Here is an 18200-nt window from a genome sequence, read left to right as displayed (position 1 = left end):
CTCAGCACAGCTTAGGAAACCTCAAGATTATTCCAAGCCTTCCATTATTTCAGAGACATTAGTAACCTTGATTCCATAGGTCAGCAGCACCTGCTTCATTGTGGTGCACTGCTCCAGCAGAGCATCTCCTGCTATTGTGATCTTTCCCACACCAGAGAGCTCTGTGAGGAGTAACAGTCTGCATTCATGACCACTTTCCAGAGTATGAGGACAATGCTCTTCTTCGTTCACAGCAGATTTTTTCAGGGATGTTTTCCATTGAAAGGCAGCTGCCAGCTCTACGCACCAGAAATCAAACATAGATTTGGGCATCTACAACTGTAGTCACTGTCAGTCCAGACAGCCACAACATTAGCCTACTAACAGTTGAAATGTGGCCTGGTCCACAGTCCACCCTTCTCATGGTTCCATTCAGTACCATACATGGACACAAACCTCTACACCTGTCTTTGCTTTCTTTTTAGTTACCACCTCAAAATGCTCTGGGTGCTCTTTTTTCTCCTTATCCTGTCCTGCTTCCAGGATATCCAGCACTAACTTCAGAAAGCCAGAGGATACAGCAACCTGCAATGCCAGAAAGGGTCTCAATGAAACAACATGAGCAGGGTGTCCCTAGGCTGAGGATATGGTTTTTGTGTAAGAAATCCTTGGCAAAGAGATGGCATAGCTAGAAAATACCCATAGTCCTTTGCAGTAGGTGCTGTTATGGCTCCATGACCCAGGTTCAGAGCCAGAAACTGACTCAATACCCTGTCACTCAAATCACCACCAATATTGGTTAACTGGGACCTAAATACAGGATCAATTGACAAGTGTAGCCACAGCTGAAGGGCTAATTAGAGGGGAAGCAACCCTAGCTGCTGGGGGCTGATAAATAGAGAGGAAGCAAGCCCTGGGGTGAAGAGCTGGAAGGAATGTGCTAGCACTGTGTTCTACTCCCTGCTCTGTCTATACTGCATTTAAAAACCCATGGCTGGCCTGTGTCAGCTGTCTGGGCTTGGTCCAAGGGACTGTTTAATGGTGGTAGAGACATTTGGGCTCAAGCTGGAGCCCAGGCTCTAGGACTCTGCCGGGTGGGAGGGACCCAGACCTAGAGCCTGAGCCTGAGCCTGATGTCTCCACTACAGGTAAATAAGCCCTTTAGTCTGAGCCCCATGAGCCAGAGGCATCTGGTGTAGGCCCACTAGGGGTGTCTAATTGTAGTGTAGACATACCCTCAGAAGTAAGAGGGGAGCTGGCTGGGACTTGTAAATAGCACTACGTGCAATGACCTGCTAGAATAGTATAATAAAGCCTGGTGGTGGTAAAGGTAGCCTTGAGTGAGTGTGGGCTGCACCTAAGATGAGAGACTCACAGAGGACTTTCTTGTGACAGGCATGATAGACTCATAGACTCTAGGACTGGAAGGGACCTCGAGAGGTCATCGAGTCCAGTCCCCTGCCCTCATGGCAGGACCAAATACTGTCTAGACCATCCCTAATAGACATTTATCTAACCTACTCTTAAATATCTCCAGAGATGGAGATTCCACAACTTCCCTAGGCAATCTATTCCAGTGTTTAACTACCCTGACAGTTAGGAACTTTTTCCTAATGTCCAACCTAAATCTCCCTTGCTGCAGTTTAAGCCCATTGCTTCTTGTTCGATCATTGGAGGCTAAGGTGAACAAGTTTTCTCCCTCCTCCTGATGACACCCTTTTAGATACCTGAAAACTGCTATCATGTCTCCTCTCAGTCTTCTCTTTTCCAAACTAAACAAACCCAATTCCTTCAGCCTTCCTTCATAGGTCATGTTCTCAAGACCTTTAATCATTCTTGTTGCTCTTCTCTGGACCCTCTCCAATTTCTCCACATCTTTCTTGAAATGCGGTGCCCAGAACTGGACACAATACTCCAGTTGAGGCCTAACCAGCGCAGAGTAAAGCGGAAGAACGACTTCTCCTGTCTTGTTTACAACACACCTGTTAATGCATCCCAGAATCATGTTTGCTTTTTTTGCAACAGTATCACACTGTTGACTCATATTAAGCTTGTGGTCTACTATGACCCCTAGATCTCTTTCTGCCATACTCCTTCCTAGACAGTCTCTTCCCATTCTGTATGTGTGAAACTGATTGTTCCTTCCTAGGTGGAGCACTTTGCATTTATCTTTATTGAACTTCATCCTGTTTACCTCAGACCATTTCTCCAATTTGTCCAGATCATTTTGAATTTTGACCCTGTCCTCCAAAGCAGTTGCAATCCCTCCCAGTTTGGTATCATCCGCAAACTTAATAAGCATACTTTCTATGCCAACATCTAAATCGTTGATGAAGATATTGAACAGAACCGGTCCCAAAACAGACCCCTGTGGAACCCCACTTGTTATACCTTTCCAGCAGGATTGGGAGCCATTAACAACTACTCTCTGAGTACGGTTATCCAGCCAGTTATGCATCCACCTTATAGTAGCCCCATCTAAATTGTACTTTCCTAGTTTATCTATAAGAATATCATGCGAGACCGTATCAAATGCCTTACTAAAGTCTAGGTATATCACATCCACCGCTTCTCCCTTATCCACAAGGCTCGTTATCCTATCAAAGAACGCTATCAGATTAGTTTGACACGATTTGTTCTTTACAAATCCATGCTGGCTATTCCCTATCACCTTACCACCTTCCAAGTGTTTGCAGATGATTTCTTTGATTACCTGCTCCATTATCTTCCCTGGCACAGAAGTTAAACTAACTGGTCTGTAGTTTCCTGGGTTGTTTTATTTCCCTTTTTATAGATGGGCACTATATTTGCCCCCTTCCAGTCTTCTGGAATCTCCCCCGTCTCCCATGATTTCCCAAAGATAATAGCTAGAGGCTCAGATACCTCTTCTATTAACTCCTTGAGTATTCTAGGATGCATTTCATCAGGCCCTGGTGACTTGCAGGCATCTAATTTTTCTAAGTGATTTTTTACTTGCTCTTTTTTTATTTTATTTTCTAAACCTACCCTCTTCCCGTAAGCATTCACTATACTAGACATTCCTTCAGACTTCTCAGTGAAGACCGAAACAAAGAAGTCATTAAGCATCTCTGCCATTTCCAAGTCTCCCGTTACTGTTTCCCCCTCCTCATTGAGCAGTGGGCCTACCCTGTCCTTAGTCTTCCTCTTGCTTCTAATGTATTGATAATAAGTATTCTTGTTTCTCTTTATTCCCATAGCTAGTTTGAGTTCATTCTGTGCCTTTGCTTTTCTAATCTTGCCTCTGCATTCCTGTGTTATTTGCCTATATTCATCCTTCGTGATCTGACCTAGTTTCCATTTTTTATATGACGCCTTTTTATTTTGTAGGTCACGCAAGATCTCAAGGGTAAGCCAAGGTGGTCTTTTGCCACATTTTCTATCTGTCCTAACCATCGGAATAACTTGCTTTTGGGCCCTTAATAGTGTCCCTTTGAAAAACTGCCAACTTTCCTCAGTTGTTTTTCCCCTCAGTCTTAATTCCCATGGGACCTTACCTATCAGCTCTCTGAGCTTACCAAAATCCGCCTTCCTGAAATCCATTGTCTCTATTCTGCTGTACTCCCTTCTACCCTTCCTTAGAATTGAAAATTCTATGATTTCATGATCACTTTCACTCAAGCTTCCTTCTACTTTCAAATTCTCAACAAGTTCCTCCCTATTTGTTAAAATCAAGTCTAGAACAGCTTCCCCCCAGTAGCTTTTTTAACTTTCTGAAATAAAAAGTTGTCTGCTATGCAGTCCAGGAACTTATTGGATAGTCTGTGCCCCGCGGTGTTATTTTCCCAACATATATCTGGATAGTTGAAGTCCCCCATCACCACCAAATCTTGGGCTTTGGATGATTTTGTTAGTTGTTTGAAAAAAGCCTCATCCACCTCTTCCACCTGATTAGGTGGCCTGTAGTAGACTCCCAGCATGACATCACCCGTCTTTTTTACCCCTTTTAGCCTAACCCAGAGACTCTCCACACTTCCGTCTCCTATGTCCATCTCCACCTCAGTCCAAGTGTGTACATTTTTAATATATAAGGCAACACCTCCTCCCTTTTTCCCCTGTCTATCCTTCCTGAGCAAACTATACCCATCCACACCAACATTCCAGTCGTGTGTATTATCCCACCAAGTTTCAGTAATGCCAATAATGTCATAGTTGTATTTATTTATTAGCACTTCCAGTTCCTCCTGCTTATTACCCATACTTCTTGCATTTGTATATAGGCATCTAAGATACTGGTTTGATCTTGCCTCCCAGCTTTGCCCTGACCCTCCTTCCTCTCTGCCATTATAGCCCGTGCTCCCTCCTGTTTCCAACCCATCTCCCAGGTCTTGTTCCCCACTTACCTGTGGGCTTTGCTCACCTGTCCCCATCGAACCTAGTTTAAAGCCCTCCTTACTAGGTTAGCCAGTCTGTGCGCAAATAAGGCCTTTCCCCTCTTTGAAAGGTGAACGCCATCTGTTCCTAGCAGTCCTTCCTCGAATAGCATCCCGTGGTCGAGGAAGCCAAAGCCCTCCTGGCGACACCATCTTCGCAGCCAGGCATTCACCTCCACGATGCATCTGTCTCTGCATCTGTCTCTGCATGATGGGGTAGCTGCTTAGATTGTTCCACAATTCACTCCTAAAAACAAGATCAGCTGAACTGGCTACAAATTGAAGGTTGCAGTTCTCTCTTCACAGCCATCTTTTCTGCCATTGCAACCACTTAGAGTGCTATGTGTGGATGCAAAGCATGGTTGCACTAGCAGAAGAGATGGCTGTGAAGCGATAACTACAATGTTCAGTTTGTAGACAGTTCAGCTGACCAGGGCTGGGGGTTTGGGGGAAGGGGTCAGGTTGGGATGGGGCCTGGCGCAGAGTGGGAGAGAACTGAGCACCCCCAGGGCCTGGAGGAAGCAGGCCTAGATTAACCAATGTGTGCTCAGTGTACTTGCCTGGGACCTTATGTCAGCCCCCTCTCCTTCCGGCAACCTCTGAGGAGGGGTGGGGAGAGAAACCCTTGTGTAGTGCTGTGTACCTGCACACCCAGTCGCAACTCAGGTTTGGCCTGATTGAGTGGTGCTGTGACCTGGCTGGTGCTTGGCCCTCCCACTTATACCATAACCACTGAACCAGGGCTGGCTCCAGGCACCAGCGAAGGAAGCAGGTGCATGGGACGGCCAATAGAAAGAGGCGTCAGTCCATCAATTATCAGGGCAGTGCTCCACTTTAGTGTTTGGCAGCAATTCGATGGTGAGTTCTTTTCTCCGTGTCTTCCTCTTCGGCGGCAGCTCAATCGGTTTGTTGTGGGGTTTTTTTGCCTTTGCCGCTTCGGGCGGCAAAAAAGCTGGAGCCAGCCCTGTACTGAACCATCAGAAGGTTTGCTGCACTGCCCCAGAAAGTCCAACATCTCACACTCCAGTTGGAAGTCTCTGTTCTGGCAGCAGCACACTGAAGTTTTGCCTAGGGCAGCATTATTCTTGCATTTCAAATGCTGTCTAGTTTAAGGAAGGCAGGGCAATTTCGTGTGTGGGGCTCTGCAATTCTTTATTCTGAGCCTCGGTATGAGTCAGATGAAATCTAAAGTAAGAAGATACAGCCCTGGTCTCTTTCCTGTAACAGATTTACATTTTTAGAAGTCAAATATCTAGGGTCCTATGTATACTATGTGAATGGGATATTACATATCAAAGTTAGAAATGAAAAGGAAGCTTGATCTGTAATAATTAATTCTGTCTGCCTATGGCAAGAGCATTTATTTCAGTTAGTAAAGAGATTCATATAAGCAGATATTTATAAAAAGCTTTTGAATATAATTCGAATGTATCTTTTCTTTTTTAAGGGAAAGATAAATCTTACACAGATAAATATTCATCTGAAATAGCAGAAACACGTGTGTGCTCACCTTTTGTACATTTGACAGCCAAGGAGCCACTTACTTTCTCCTGGTTTCCATTTAGCCACATTTATAAACCTATTTAGGAAGGATCAAGTGGGCAAAAGGGGAAGAGAGTGGCATTCATTACCTGTTTGAGTCACTGGCACCTTGGACGAAAGTCATCTTGAATGCTTATAGATCAATGTCCTAACAAATAAAACACAAAATGAGATACTAGCTGGTGCCTGTTACAGACCACCAAATCACACTAGAACAATATGATAAACTCCATAAGCGCCTATCCATAATGGAGTAGGGGGCAGAAGGGAGAAGAGCTGCATTATAATGTGGGATTTCAAGCTTAGTGATAAACTGGAGGTCTCATGCTGCCAGTATTGAAACATCCTCAGAATTTCTATGTATAGGAAATTGTCATTTATTAACTCAAAAATTGCTGCATTCAATATAGCAAAATTCTATTTCAGACCTCATCTTGACACAAGGAGAGGAACTGATCACAGAACTCAAAGTTAGTGGTAGCTTAGGAACAAGTAATCATGACTCAATCATATTTGTTATATGCAAATAGAATATAGCCCACACCCATTTTTTTTATATATTACACACACACACACACACACACACACACACACACTTTGTGCAACTGGCACTCTTAAAGCTGAAAACTTAGCTATGAGCTAAGTCATTTGTGAGCAAATGTAAACAGGAAAATGTGAATGATAATTGGGAACTATCTATCTAAGAGCATTTTACTAGACCCCTCCCCCAAAAAATCCCACAACCGTGGAAGATTCATTGATTCCAAGGCCAGAAAGGACTACTGTGATCATCTACTCTGACCGCTTGTATAATACAGGCCATAGAACTTCCCCCAAAATAATTTCTAAAGAGTACTTTAGAAAAAACATCCAATCTTGATTTAGAAATTGCCAGTGATAGAGAATCCACCCAACCCGCTAAATCAACAGTGCTGCATCGATCACAGGAGTGCCAACTTAGCTGGTAATGTAGACATATCCATAGCTTCCACCTCTCAAGAAGGTGGATCACCACACCGACAGGAGAAGCCTTCCCATCAGCATAGATAGTGTCTTCACTAAAGCATTACAGTGCTGCAGCTGCAGCAAAGCAGACAAGGCCTTAGCATTCAGCTCCCAAACCTCTTTAGCCAACACCAGATGCAAAGTCTCTCTCTCTCTCTCTCTCAAGCATTTCCAGGGTCACACTGTACTTGCAGGCCCCTGCTTGGCTTTTGCTTCTTTTCTTCTCACTCGCTTTGTTCTTGTCTGTGTGACAGTGTGCCTGTGTTCTCTCCTACTCCCACACACCTACCCTACTACACAATACTCAGCCCAAAAGCTCTGGGATGGATTCTCACACACCTTTTGTCTTATGTATAAGTTTATGTTTACAGTTGTTAATTGAAAGGTGAGTTAATACCTATCAACTTCAACAGGGTTTTAATCCAACCCATTACAAGCTTTCACTCAGCTCATAAAAGTATTTTTAAAAATCTGGCCCTTAAGCAATTTTGAAAGTTTTATCCTAGGCACTTTTTCCCCCAGAGAAAGAGAGAGAGAGAATTCAATGACACAGAATATACACACTATTAATGATGCAGACAGAGGAAGGCAGCTTTGGTAAAAGGCTTCATTTTAAAAAGAATTGTATTTAAATAAAGTTATCAAGTAAAAGCTTTGTCTAGAGTAATGTGGAGGTGCGGGGGACTGGGTTGCCTGCCACTGCCAGCTCTGGACCCAAAGAAAAATGACTACACCTGTTATTTGTGCTTGCTTTTTCTAGCAAGATCTCTTCGAGAGCTACATTCTGAAGTTAAGAGGATAAAGAGAAATGATAGCTTTGTGTTTAAGGAACTGGAATTGGACTCGAGATCTTGTTACAATTTTTGACTTTGTTATATGCTGAGAATTAAGCAAATACTATCTGAGTTGCTTCTTTAAGTAACTAAATGAAAATTCTTTCAGTTACTAAATTTCATATGACTTACATTAGCAAGGGTGCCTGGCAAAGTGTCCTGTAGGAAGCAGACTGAATTCGTATGGGAGGTTTAATATCTGTTGAAACTGCTCCTAAAGGAAAACAAAAAATTATTACTGAACAAACAGTGGAATTTTGGGACTTGGGGTCAAACTCCCAAAATCCCATGATTCTGCTCCCTTCATCCTGTCATTCCTCTCTTCCAAGGTGGGCTAGTGCCATTTCTGAATTGCTGTAGGCCAGCATGGACACAACAATGCTCCATGCCAGCAATAACGAACATGCAAAGGCTGTTTGGGCTTTATTTGAGTTCTTGGTGCTGGGGGGCTCTGGATTCAGGGACGGCTCCAGGAGCCAGCTTCCCAAGCAGGTGCTTGGGGCGGCAATCTACAAATGGCGGCATTCCATGTGTTTTTGCCCCCAAGCAGCGCACCGAATTGGACGGCGGAGGCAGTCCCTGTGCCCTTAGGGAGGCATGCACATTTCTGTGGAGGCGCAATTCAGCGGCAGCTTCTATGTTCACCTGTCCTGTTCAGCTGGCTGAAGACAGAAGCTGTCACCGAATCGTCGCCGCTGTGGAAATGCGCAAGCCGCGCTAAGGGCACATGGACTGCCCCCGCCGTCCATAACGGCAATTCGGAGCACTGCTTGGAGCGGCGAAAACAGTAGAGCAGGCCCTGTTTGGATTTCAAACACCAAATAATGGTTGCGGATGCAGCCACAGCAGCAGCAGAGGATGAAGGAAAGACACTGAGCCCTGGTCTACACTAGGAGGTTAGGTTTAATTTAGCTGCATTAGGTCGATTTTATAAGCAATGCAACTACACAACCAACCCCCTTCCATTGACCTAAAGGGCTCTTAAAATCGACTGTTGTACTCCTCTCTGGTGAGGAGAATAGCACTAAAATCGACCTTCTTAGTTTGAATTTGGGGTAGTGCAGATGCAGCATAGTGCAATTCAACGGTATTGGCCTTCGGGAGCTATCCCAGAGTGCTCCAATGTGACTGCTCTGATCAGCACTTTCAACTCCAATGCACTAGCCAGGTACATAGGAAAAGCCCTGGGAACTTTTGAATTTCATTTCCTGTTTGGTCAGCGTGGTGAGCTCAGCAGCACAGGTGACCATGCAGTCCCGGAATTGCAAATGAGCTCCAGCATGGAGAGAACGGGAGATACTGGATCTGCTTCTTATATGGGAAGAAGAATCTTTGCAGGCAGAACTCCAACAAAAAAGAAGAAATGCTAATATATATGCCAACATCACAGGGCATGGTGGAGAGAGGCTACACCAGGGACACACAGCAGTGCCATGTGAAAGTTAAGAAGCTCAGGCAAGCCTACCACAAGACAAAGGAGGCAAATGGTCGCTTAGGCTCAGAGCCCCATACATGCCACTTCTATGATCAGCTGCATGTCATTCTAGAGTACCCCTACCAGTACCCCACCACTGTCCTTGGACACCTGCAAGGGGCTAGTCTCAGGCAACATGGAAGAGGATTTTGTGGATGAGGAGGAGGAGAATGTGCAGCAGGTAAAGCGGAGAATCTGTTCTCCCAGGCAGCCATGACCGTTTCATCACCCTGGAGCCAATACCTTCCCAAGGTGGGTTCCCCGTCCCTGAAGGCGGAGAAGGCACCTCTGGTGAGTGCACATTTGTAACTACACTACAGGGTTTAAAAGCAATTGTGTTTAATATTTGATTTGCCCTGAACAATTGGGATGCATTTGCAGCCAGTACAGCTACTGGTAAAGTCTGTAAACGTGTCTGGGGATGGAGCAGGAATCCTTCAGGGATATCTGCATGAAGCTCTCCTGGAGGTACTCTGAAAGCTTTTGCAGAAGGTTTCTGGGGAGGGCTGCCTTATTTCGTCCTCAGCGGTAGGACACTTTACCATGCCAAGCCAGTAGCAAGTGGTCTGGAATCATTGCAGCACAAGCATGGCAGCATTTTTGGGTTTTGGTCGCATTCATGCAACATTCAGCCTTTATCTTTCTGTGTCAGCCTCAGGAGAGTGATATCATTCATGGTCACCTGGTTGAAATAGGGGAATTTTTGTAAGGGAACTGTCATAAACAGATAAGTAAGAGTTAATAGAACAGAAGTACTTCATATCTCTTTTGCCTGGAAAGGGTTAACAAGATCAGTGAGCCTGGCTGTCACCTAACCAGAGGACCAATCAGGGGACAGGATACTTTCAAATCTTGAGGGAGGGAAGTTTGTGTGTGTGCTGTTAGTGTTTGGTGGTTGTTCTCTCTGGGTTCTGAGAGTGACTAGATGTGCAACCAGGTTTCTCTCCAATCTCCCTGATACAGGTTCTTATAGATTCAAAATAGTAAGTACTAGGTGATAAGGCGAGTTAGGCTTATGTTTGCTTTCTTTATTTGCAAATGCGTATTTGGCTGGAAGGAGTTCAAATTTGTATTTTGCTGAAGGATTTTAATGTGTACTTGTATACTTAGGCTGGGAGGGTATTCTCAGTGTCTATAGCTGAAAGACCCTGTACCTATTCCATCTTAAATTTACAAAGATAATTTTTACTGTTTTTTCTTTAATTAAAAGCTTTTCTTGTTTAAGAACCTGATTGTTTTTTTATTCTGGTGAGACCCCAGGGGGACTGGGTCAGGATCCACCAGGGAATTGGTGGGGAGAAAGGAGGGAAGGGGGAGAGAGAGGTTAATTTCTCTCTGTGTTAAGATTACTTGCTCTCTCAGGGAGAGTCTGGGAGGGGGAGAGAGAAGAAGGGGGGAAGGTGAATTTTCCTCTCTGTTTTAAGATTCAAGGAGTTTGAATCACAGTGATCTTCCAGGGTAACCCAGGGAGGGGAAATCTGGGAGAGGCAACGGTGAGGGAAAGGGTTTACTTTCCTTGTGTTAAGATCCAGAGGGACTGGGTCTTCAGGGTCCCCGGGCAAGGTTTTTGGGGGGGGGGGGGGACCGGAGTGTACCAGGCACTGGAATTCCTGGTTGGTGGCAGCACTACAAGTACTAAGCTGGTAACTGAGCTTAGAGGAATTCATGCTGGTAGCCCATCTTTTGGACGCTAAGGTTCAGAGGGGGGATTTATACCATGACAAGAACAGAAAAAGGATGCCGTTCATGCAGGGCTGTTTGCACTTGGCTAAAAGGGATTATCCCAGAGAATAGCAACGCAGTGGGGGGAAGCGGGGAGCGGCACATTCAACACAAAACCGCAGTGCCTTCCTTTTAAATGGCAAACCCAACTGGCATTGCTTGCTATGGGAAAGGGGAGTGCTGCAGTTTGAAACCAATCCCACATGTTATGAACATGGAAGAAGCCAACCCCGCATATCCTTTGGCTTACCATGGCTGCCTGGAAACTGAATTCTGTTGCACAGCTGTGTGTGATGTGTCACCATACCGGCAGGCACTCAATATAAAAGGCAATATAAAATGTGACCTTGTACCTAAAGCACATGTGCGGTCTGCTGTGAATTGATTGATTCACTGTGAAAGTGTCTCCTTTTTGTTCTCAGAAATGTATCTTCTTAAATTTTACTCTCTCTTTTTATCCTCCCTGCAGGTGCAAATGTATCTATGCTCCCCGTATCATCTCATTCCCTGAGGTTATCGCCGATTAAAGGCAAAAAAATGCACTTGCAATGACATGTTTCTGAGCTCATGCAGTCCTCCCGCACTGATAGGACACAGCTGAATGCATGGAGACATTCGGTGCCAGAGGCCAGGAAGCATTCAGTGGGTGTGATTAGAACATGTAGGAGGAGATGCTGAGACTAATGGGGAGCAAACGGACATGATCAGATGTCTGGTGGAGCTGCAGGAAAGGCAACAACAGCACAGACCACCACTGCATCCATTGTATAACAGCGCCTACCCCCAAGTTCCATATCCTACTCACCCAGACGCCCAAGAACGCAGGGGGGAGGCTCTGGGCACCCAGCCATTTCACTCCAGAGGATGGCCCAAGCAACAGAAGGCTGTTATTCAAACAGTTTTGATTTATAGTGTGGCTACAATAAGCAATGTGGCCTTGTCCTTCCCTCCTCCCCTAGCCCACCTCCTCCCCCACCCCACCCAGGCTACCTTGTCTGTGATCTCACTTTTTTCTTAATAAATAAAGAATGCCTGGATTCAAAACAACAGGGACTTTATTTCCTTTGCCAGCTGTGGGTGAAGGAGTGCAGGGATTGGCTTACAGGGAAGTAAATTCAACAAAGGGGGTATGTCATGGTATAATTCCCCAATCTGAACCTTAGAGTCCAAAAAATGGGGTATCAGCATGAATTCCTCTAAGCTTAATTACCAGCTTAGATCTGATAAGCTGCCACCACCCAAAAATATATAGTGTTTTGGGGCACTCTGTTCCCCCCCAAAACTTTCCCTGGGGACCCCAAGACCCAGATTCCTTGAGTCTTACAACAAAGGGGAATAAACCATTTCCCCCCCCTTCTCCTTTCTTCCTGCCAGATCTTTCCCATCCTGGGTACACTAGGAGATCACCGTGATTCAAACTCCTTGAATCACAACACAGAGAAATCAGATTTTTCCCCTCCTTCTCTCCCCCTCCCAGGCGTTCCCTCTCTGGGCTATCCTGGAGAGATTGTTTAGATTCACGGAGCTTGAATCTGTCTACGGGATTCCACCTTTTCCCCTCTCCCTTCTCTGTCCCTGTCTCTCATCAATTTCCTGGTAAGTACAGACTCAATTCCCTTGAGCCTCAACAAGGGGGGAAAAAAATCAAACAAGTCTAAAAAAGCAAAACTTTTAATAAAAAGAAAGAAAAAAAAAGTAAAAGTTGTTTCTGTAATGTAGATGGTAAAAGTTACAGAGTCTTTCAGCTTATAGACACTAGAGAGAAGCCTCCCCCCAGCAAACTACACATTTGCAAATACAGAAACAATCATAAGACTAAACTCGCCTTTTCCTGGTACTTACTAAAATTAGAACAGAAGAGATTTTTTTCAGAAAGATTGGAGGAATCTGCTTACATGTCTGGTCCCTCTCACAATCCAGAGAGAACAAAGCAAAACCCAAAAAACACAAACAAAGGCTTCCCTCCACCAAGATTTTAAAGTATCTTGTTTCCTGATTGGTCCTCTGGTCAGGTGTTTTTGGTTTACTGTTTGTTAACCCTTTACAGGTAAAAGACATTAACCCTTAACTATCTGTTTATGATAGGGTGGTTTTGCATCAAGGAAAAACACACACAATTATCACACTGAAGCCTGGCCAGTCATGAAACTAGTTTTCAAAGCCTCTCTGATGCACAGCACACTCTGCTGTGCTCTTCTAATCGCCCTGGTGTCTGGCTGTTCAAAATTGGCTGCCAGGCGATTTGCTTCAGCCTCCCACCCTGCCATAAACGTCTCTTCCTTACTCTCACAGATATTACAGAGCACACAGCAAGCAGCAATAACAATAGGAATGTTGGTTGCGCTGAGGTCTAACCTAGTCAGCAAACAGCACCAGCAAGCTTTTAAATATCCAAAGGCACGTTCTACCACCCTTCTGCACTTGCTTAGCCTATAGTTGAACTGCTCCTTACTACTGTCCAGAAGGCCTGTGTATGGCTTCATGAGCCAAGGAAGCAAAGGATAGGCTGGGTCCCCAAGGATAACTATTTGCATTTCAACATCCCCAACAGTAATTTTCTGGTCTGGGAAGTAAGTCCCTTCTTGCAGCTATTCGAAGAGCCTGGAGTTCCTAAAGATGTGAGTGTCATGCACCTTTCCTGGCCATCCCACGTTGATGTCGGGGAAATGTCTCTTGTGATCCACCAGTGCTTGCAGCACCATTGAGAAATCTCTCTTGTAGTTTATGTACTGGTTGGCATGGTGATCCGGTGCCAAGATAGGGATATGCGTTCCATCTATTGCCTCACCACAGTTAGGGAACCCCATTGCAGCAAAGCCATCTACTATGACCTGCACATTTCCCGGAGTCACTACCCTTGCTAGCAGAAGGTCACTTATTGCCTTGGTTACTTGGATCACAGCAGCCCACACAGTAGATTTGCCCACTCCAAATTGATTCCCGACTAACCAATAGTCAGGTGTTGCAAGCTTCCACAGGGCTATTGCCACTTACTTCTCAACTGTCAGGGCAGGTCTCATCTTGGTATTCCTGTGCTCCAGGGTGGGGGAAGGCAACTCACACAGTTTCATGAAAGTGCCCTTACACATGCAAAAGTTTCGCAGCCACTGGGAATCATCCCACACCTGCAACACTATGCAGTCCCACCAGTCTGTGCTTGTTTGCTGGGCCCAGAATCAGCATTCCACTGTATCAATCTGCCCCACTGCCACCATGATGTCCCAATTGCCACATCTCATGCTTTCAGGAACATCTGTGTCCATGTCTTCCTCACAATCATCCTTGTGCTGGTGTCTCCTAGCCAGGTTCTGCACATACTGCAGGATAATGTGCAAGGTGTTTACAATGCTCACAACAGCAGTGGTGAGCTGAGCGGGCTCCATGCTTGCCATGCTATGGCGTCTGCACGGATAACCAAGGAAAAAAGGTGTGAAACGATTGTTTGCCATTGCTTTCAAGGAGGGAGGGAAGGGAGGGGAAACTGATGACATATATCCAAAACCACCCATGACAATGTTTTTGCCCCATCAGGCAAATCCAGAATTCCAATGGCTACCCACAGTGCACCACTCCGTGAGTCGATGCTAGCCGTGGTATTGAGGATGCACTCTGCCACCCTACTGCGCTTAGTGGGAACATACACAATCGCCTGTACAAAATCACTTTCTAAAGATCAACTTCTATAAAACTGACCTAACTTCATAGTGTAGACATACCCCGAGCAATTGCTACTACACAAGCTGTTCTTGGAGTAGCTTCACACCGCACAACACCATTTCTGGGCTTGGAAACCAGCATCAATTAGTTGGAAAGGACAGTTCTGCAGACCTGGGAGGACATGCATTGGTGACAGGATTGCTGGATGGCAAAGACAGCTCTTTTTGAGATCTGTGCTGAGCTCACCTCAAAGCTGCAGTGGCAGCATACTAACATGCAGTTTACCATCCTTGACAAACAGGTCACCATCTAGCAATGGTCCACTCCAAAGTGTTATTGGTCTGTAGGCAACTAATTCAGTGTTGGAAGATCAACTGTGGGGACACTGTCATGCAAGCGTGTACTGCTATCAGAAGGTACGGGTGCACCGGGTTATAACGCCTGGCAATGTTAATGCTTAGGACTCTATTAACGGCTTTGCACACATGGGGTCACTACTGTAATGGGGCAACTGATGAGACCCACATATCTATCATTTGCCTTCAACATCAGGCATCACAGCTGAACTGAAAGGTGCTCCCTATGATGCTCCAAGGCCTGGCTGATGACTGTGGCAGGTTCACAAACATACATACAGGGTAGTCTGGAAAAAAGTCAACAATACTGGGATCTTTTGGAACTCGTGCCTGTTTATCTTAATGAATGGAGAGTTTGCCTCCAGGATCACTATGGACATTAATGGCATGCAGATTTCTCTGGGTACTATGGGAGACCCAGTTTATCCTCTGCTACACTGAAAAGTGAAGTCATTTATGGTGCACTTCAACAGATGGAATAAACTGCTTAACTATTGTCTCAGCAGTCAAAGAATGGCAGCATAGTGTGCACTCAGCTGTTTGAAATCAAGATGGCATTATTTTTTCATTAAGTTAGAAGCTGCACAATGATATTTACCTGGGATTATAGCTGCATGTTGTATTTTGCACAATATCTGTGAGTAAGGGAGAAAGTCTTAATGTGTGGGAGGCTGTGGTGCAGACATTTGCTCAGCAGTATGAGCAGTTGCAAGGCATCCAAGGCATTGTTAGGGACTGTTTTTGTTCTTTGAGTCTGGTGTCTGAAAAAGTGCAGCTGTACATCCAGCTGTGGGGGTTTGGGGAGGAAAGAGGGAGAATTTTGACCACTGAAGTTGCTTTTATGGATGCTGAAAGTGGCACATTTGGTTACTCTATTTTATACCATCTGTGCTTTTATAAGAACTTATGACTCTGCCGTTAAGTTGAAAATGTGTGGGTTGTGTGTACCATGCATTGCAGATGCTTTGGGACCTGCACAAATTATTGCAATAAAAACTAAAAATAAAACGTAGAAAATGTTACAAGCATTGATCTTAGTGATTAAAACAACATCAAACACAGCTTTAAAGTGAAAAAATGACTTTCACATACAGTGGGCTGAAAAGGGCAACACACAACAAGTCAGGGGAGGGGGCTTCTGTTCACACGCAGGTGAACATCTTGCCTTTGCTTCTTCTAGGGTAGTGTATTGGCGTCACAGTTGCCACGTGAGTTAGGTAGTGCAGATGTGCTGGGCTCCCATGTGGTGTTCTTACTACCCTGTGCTGAGGCTGGGGAAGTGAATGGTCTCTGGGAGCAAGGCTGCAGGTCTACAGCAGGGAACGTAGGCTGGTGTTCCCAGTACCCTAGATTATCCAGGTGCTGCAGAACATGACCAGCTCTGGTTGAAGATGCTGGATTGTCTGCTGGCCTAACTTCACTATGCAATCCAACAGAATGTTCTGCCTGATCATTGCCTCCAGGAGTCCCTATCTTTCTCCGCAGTATCTTTCGTCATGGCAACACTGTCTCGGGCCAGTTCAATGCTGTCGCTGGATAGCTGCCTGTCTTTTTCTTTCAGACATCAAAAACACTTTCCAGTTGTGAGTAGTTTGAGGGTTTTTTGGAAGTCTGTAAGGAAGGCTTCAGGCATCTCATCCTTAGATCTATTTCTTCCCTTTCATATCTGTCAACTGCTCAGCTCTTGATAAAAGGGGAAGTATAGAAAACAACAGTAGTTGTTATTGTCCATATTAGTGTTTTTTCCATAGAAGCAATTACAACATTTTGTTTTGTTTTAGTCTCTATTTCTGAATTCCATCCCTTGAGATTCATCCCAGTCTTGGGAGGCCTCAGAAGTGATAAGTGGTGTGTACATAAGGGCTAGATTAGGATGTTGGTATTTCTGTTCCCGATTTGGGGTTTGAAGTTTATGTTGTGCCTTGGAAATAATATGGTGCAGAAGTGAACTGGATAGCGATCCCCTCTGCATCCCCTGTAAGCAGTCCCGACTCTTGATGATGTTATACTGAGACAAGGGATTAGGAGGCAGAGGAGGCACTTTTTCAAAAAAGCAAAGGGAAGACCAATGAGATATGCTGCTGTGATGTTATTCACCAAGATAGTCCCCTCTGAAGTGCAGCAGAAGCGGAAGGGAGTCACAAACTATGTCAAGGCCAACGATCATGTTACTGTTCCACTGAATGTCTATACCAAAAATCTAGCAATTTCTCAGTCTTAGATTCTGCTTTATCTCCCTGCTGACATGAAGAAGTGCACAGAAAAACAGATAAGGTTTCAGACAGACAATCAGTCCAGAACCCTAACAGTTACCCTTTTTTTTTTTCTATGAAATGTGTAACCCTGTGAAAAGTCATTATGCTGCCTTTGTCTGCCTGACTGCTGTAATGCTTAAATGATATTTGGTATATGTTGGCTAATTGCCTTAAGATGTGTACAGCTATGCTATTCCCAACCTAATCTTCTTTCCTATATGAATTCCTATTTGCAATGCTGTTACAGGGCATATATACCTCAACTGGGAGCATTAGCCTTACTACCTGAATGGGTATACAATACCTCAAGAATATACCTAATGCAATACCTATGCCTACATATACTTCATATAAACTGGTCATTTAACAGGGGTTCTAACAGAATGCAATATTCCAGTATAGATAAGATCCTACATGTACAGGACACTCTTTAAAGGGACCATTTATAGCTATGGAGCTACCAATACCTATAGATGACACAACTAAGAACTCTTATTTAATAAGAATTTAATTATCCAGGGTGTAATTAGCAAGCCACCAGTTTTCTTTCAATATTATTAAAACAGCTCTTGACAATACATATGCATGATGGGACGGATCCTGCACTCCTTATGCAGGTAGGATTCTCATTAGACTTCTGGCTGAGTAAGAAGTACAGGATCTGCCCAAACATGGTGAAGAAAGCCAGGACAGACCAGTGCCAGAATTTTACTGTTTTTGTCTCTGGCAGTTTAAGGTAGCCCTTTATAAATTTAACTATAACAAACATTTTAAATAAAAAAAGTGATATAAAAGTTATCCCTTGATACTTTAGCAGCATTAGCATTGACATTATACTGAATCCTTTCAAGCAGCATAGACTTCATAGATTGCTACCGCTCCCATATGTAAAATTATCATCCTTCCCCAACAAGTATTTACTTGATGTCACCAGAATGATTTAACAGAATCACAGATTCAAACTGCTTTGTTTATTCTCTGCATTT

Source organism: Gopherus evgoodei, chromosome 1, assembly GCF_007399415.2.
Source record: "Gopherus evgoodei ecotype Sinaloan lineage chromosome 1, rGopEvg1_v1.p, whole genome shotgun sequence".
NCBI lineage: Eukaryota > Metazoa > Chordata > Testudines > Testudinidae > Gopherus > Gopherus evgoodei.
The sequence above is the reverse complement of the archived record's forward strand: the minus strand, read 5'-3'. Positions refer to the sequence as shown.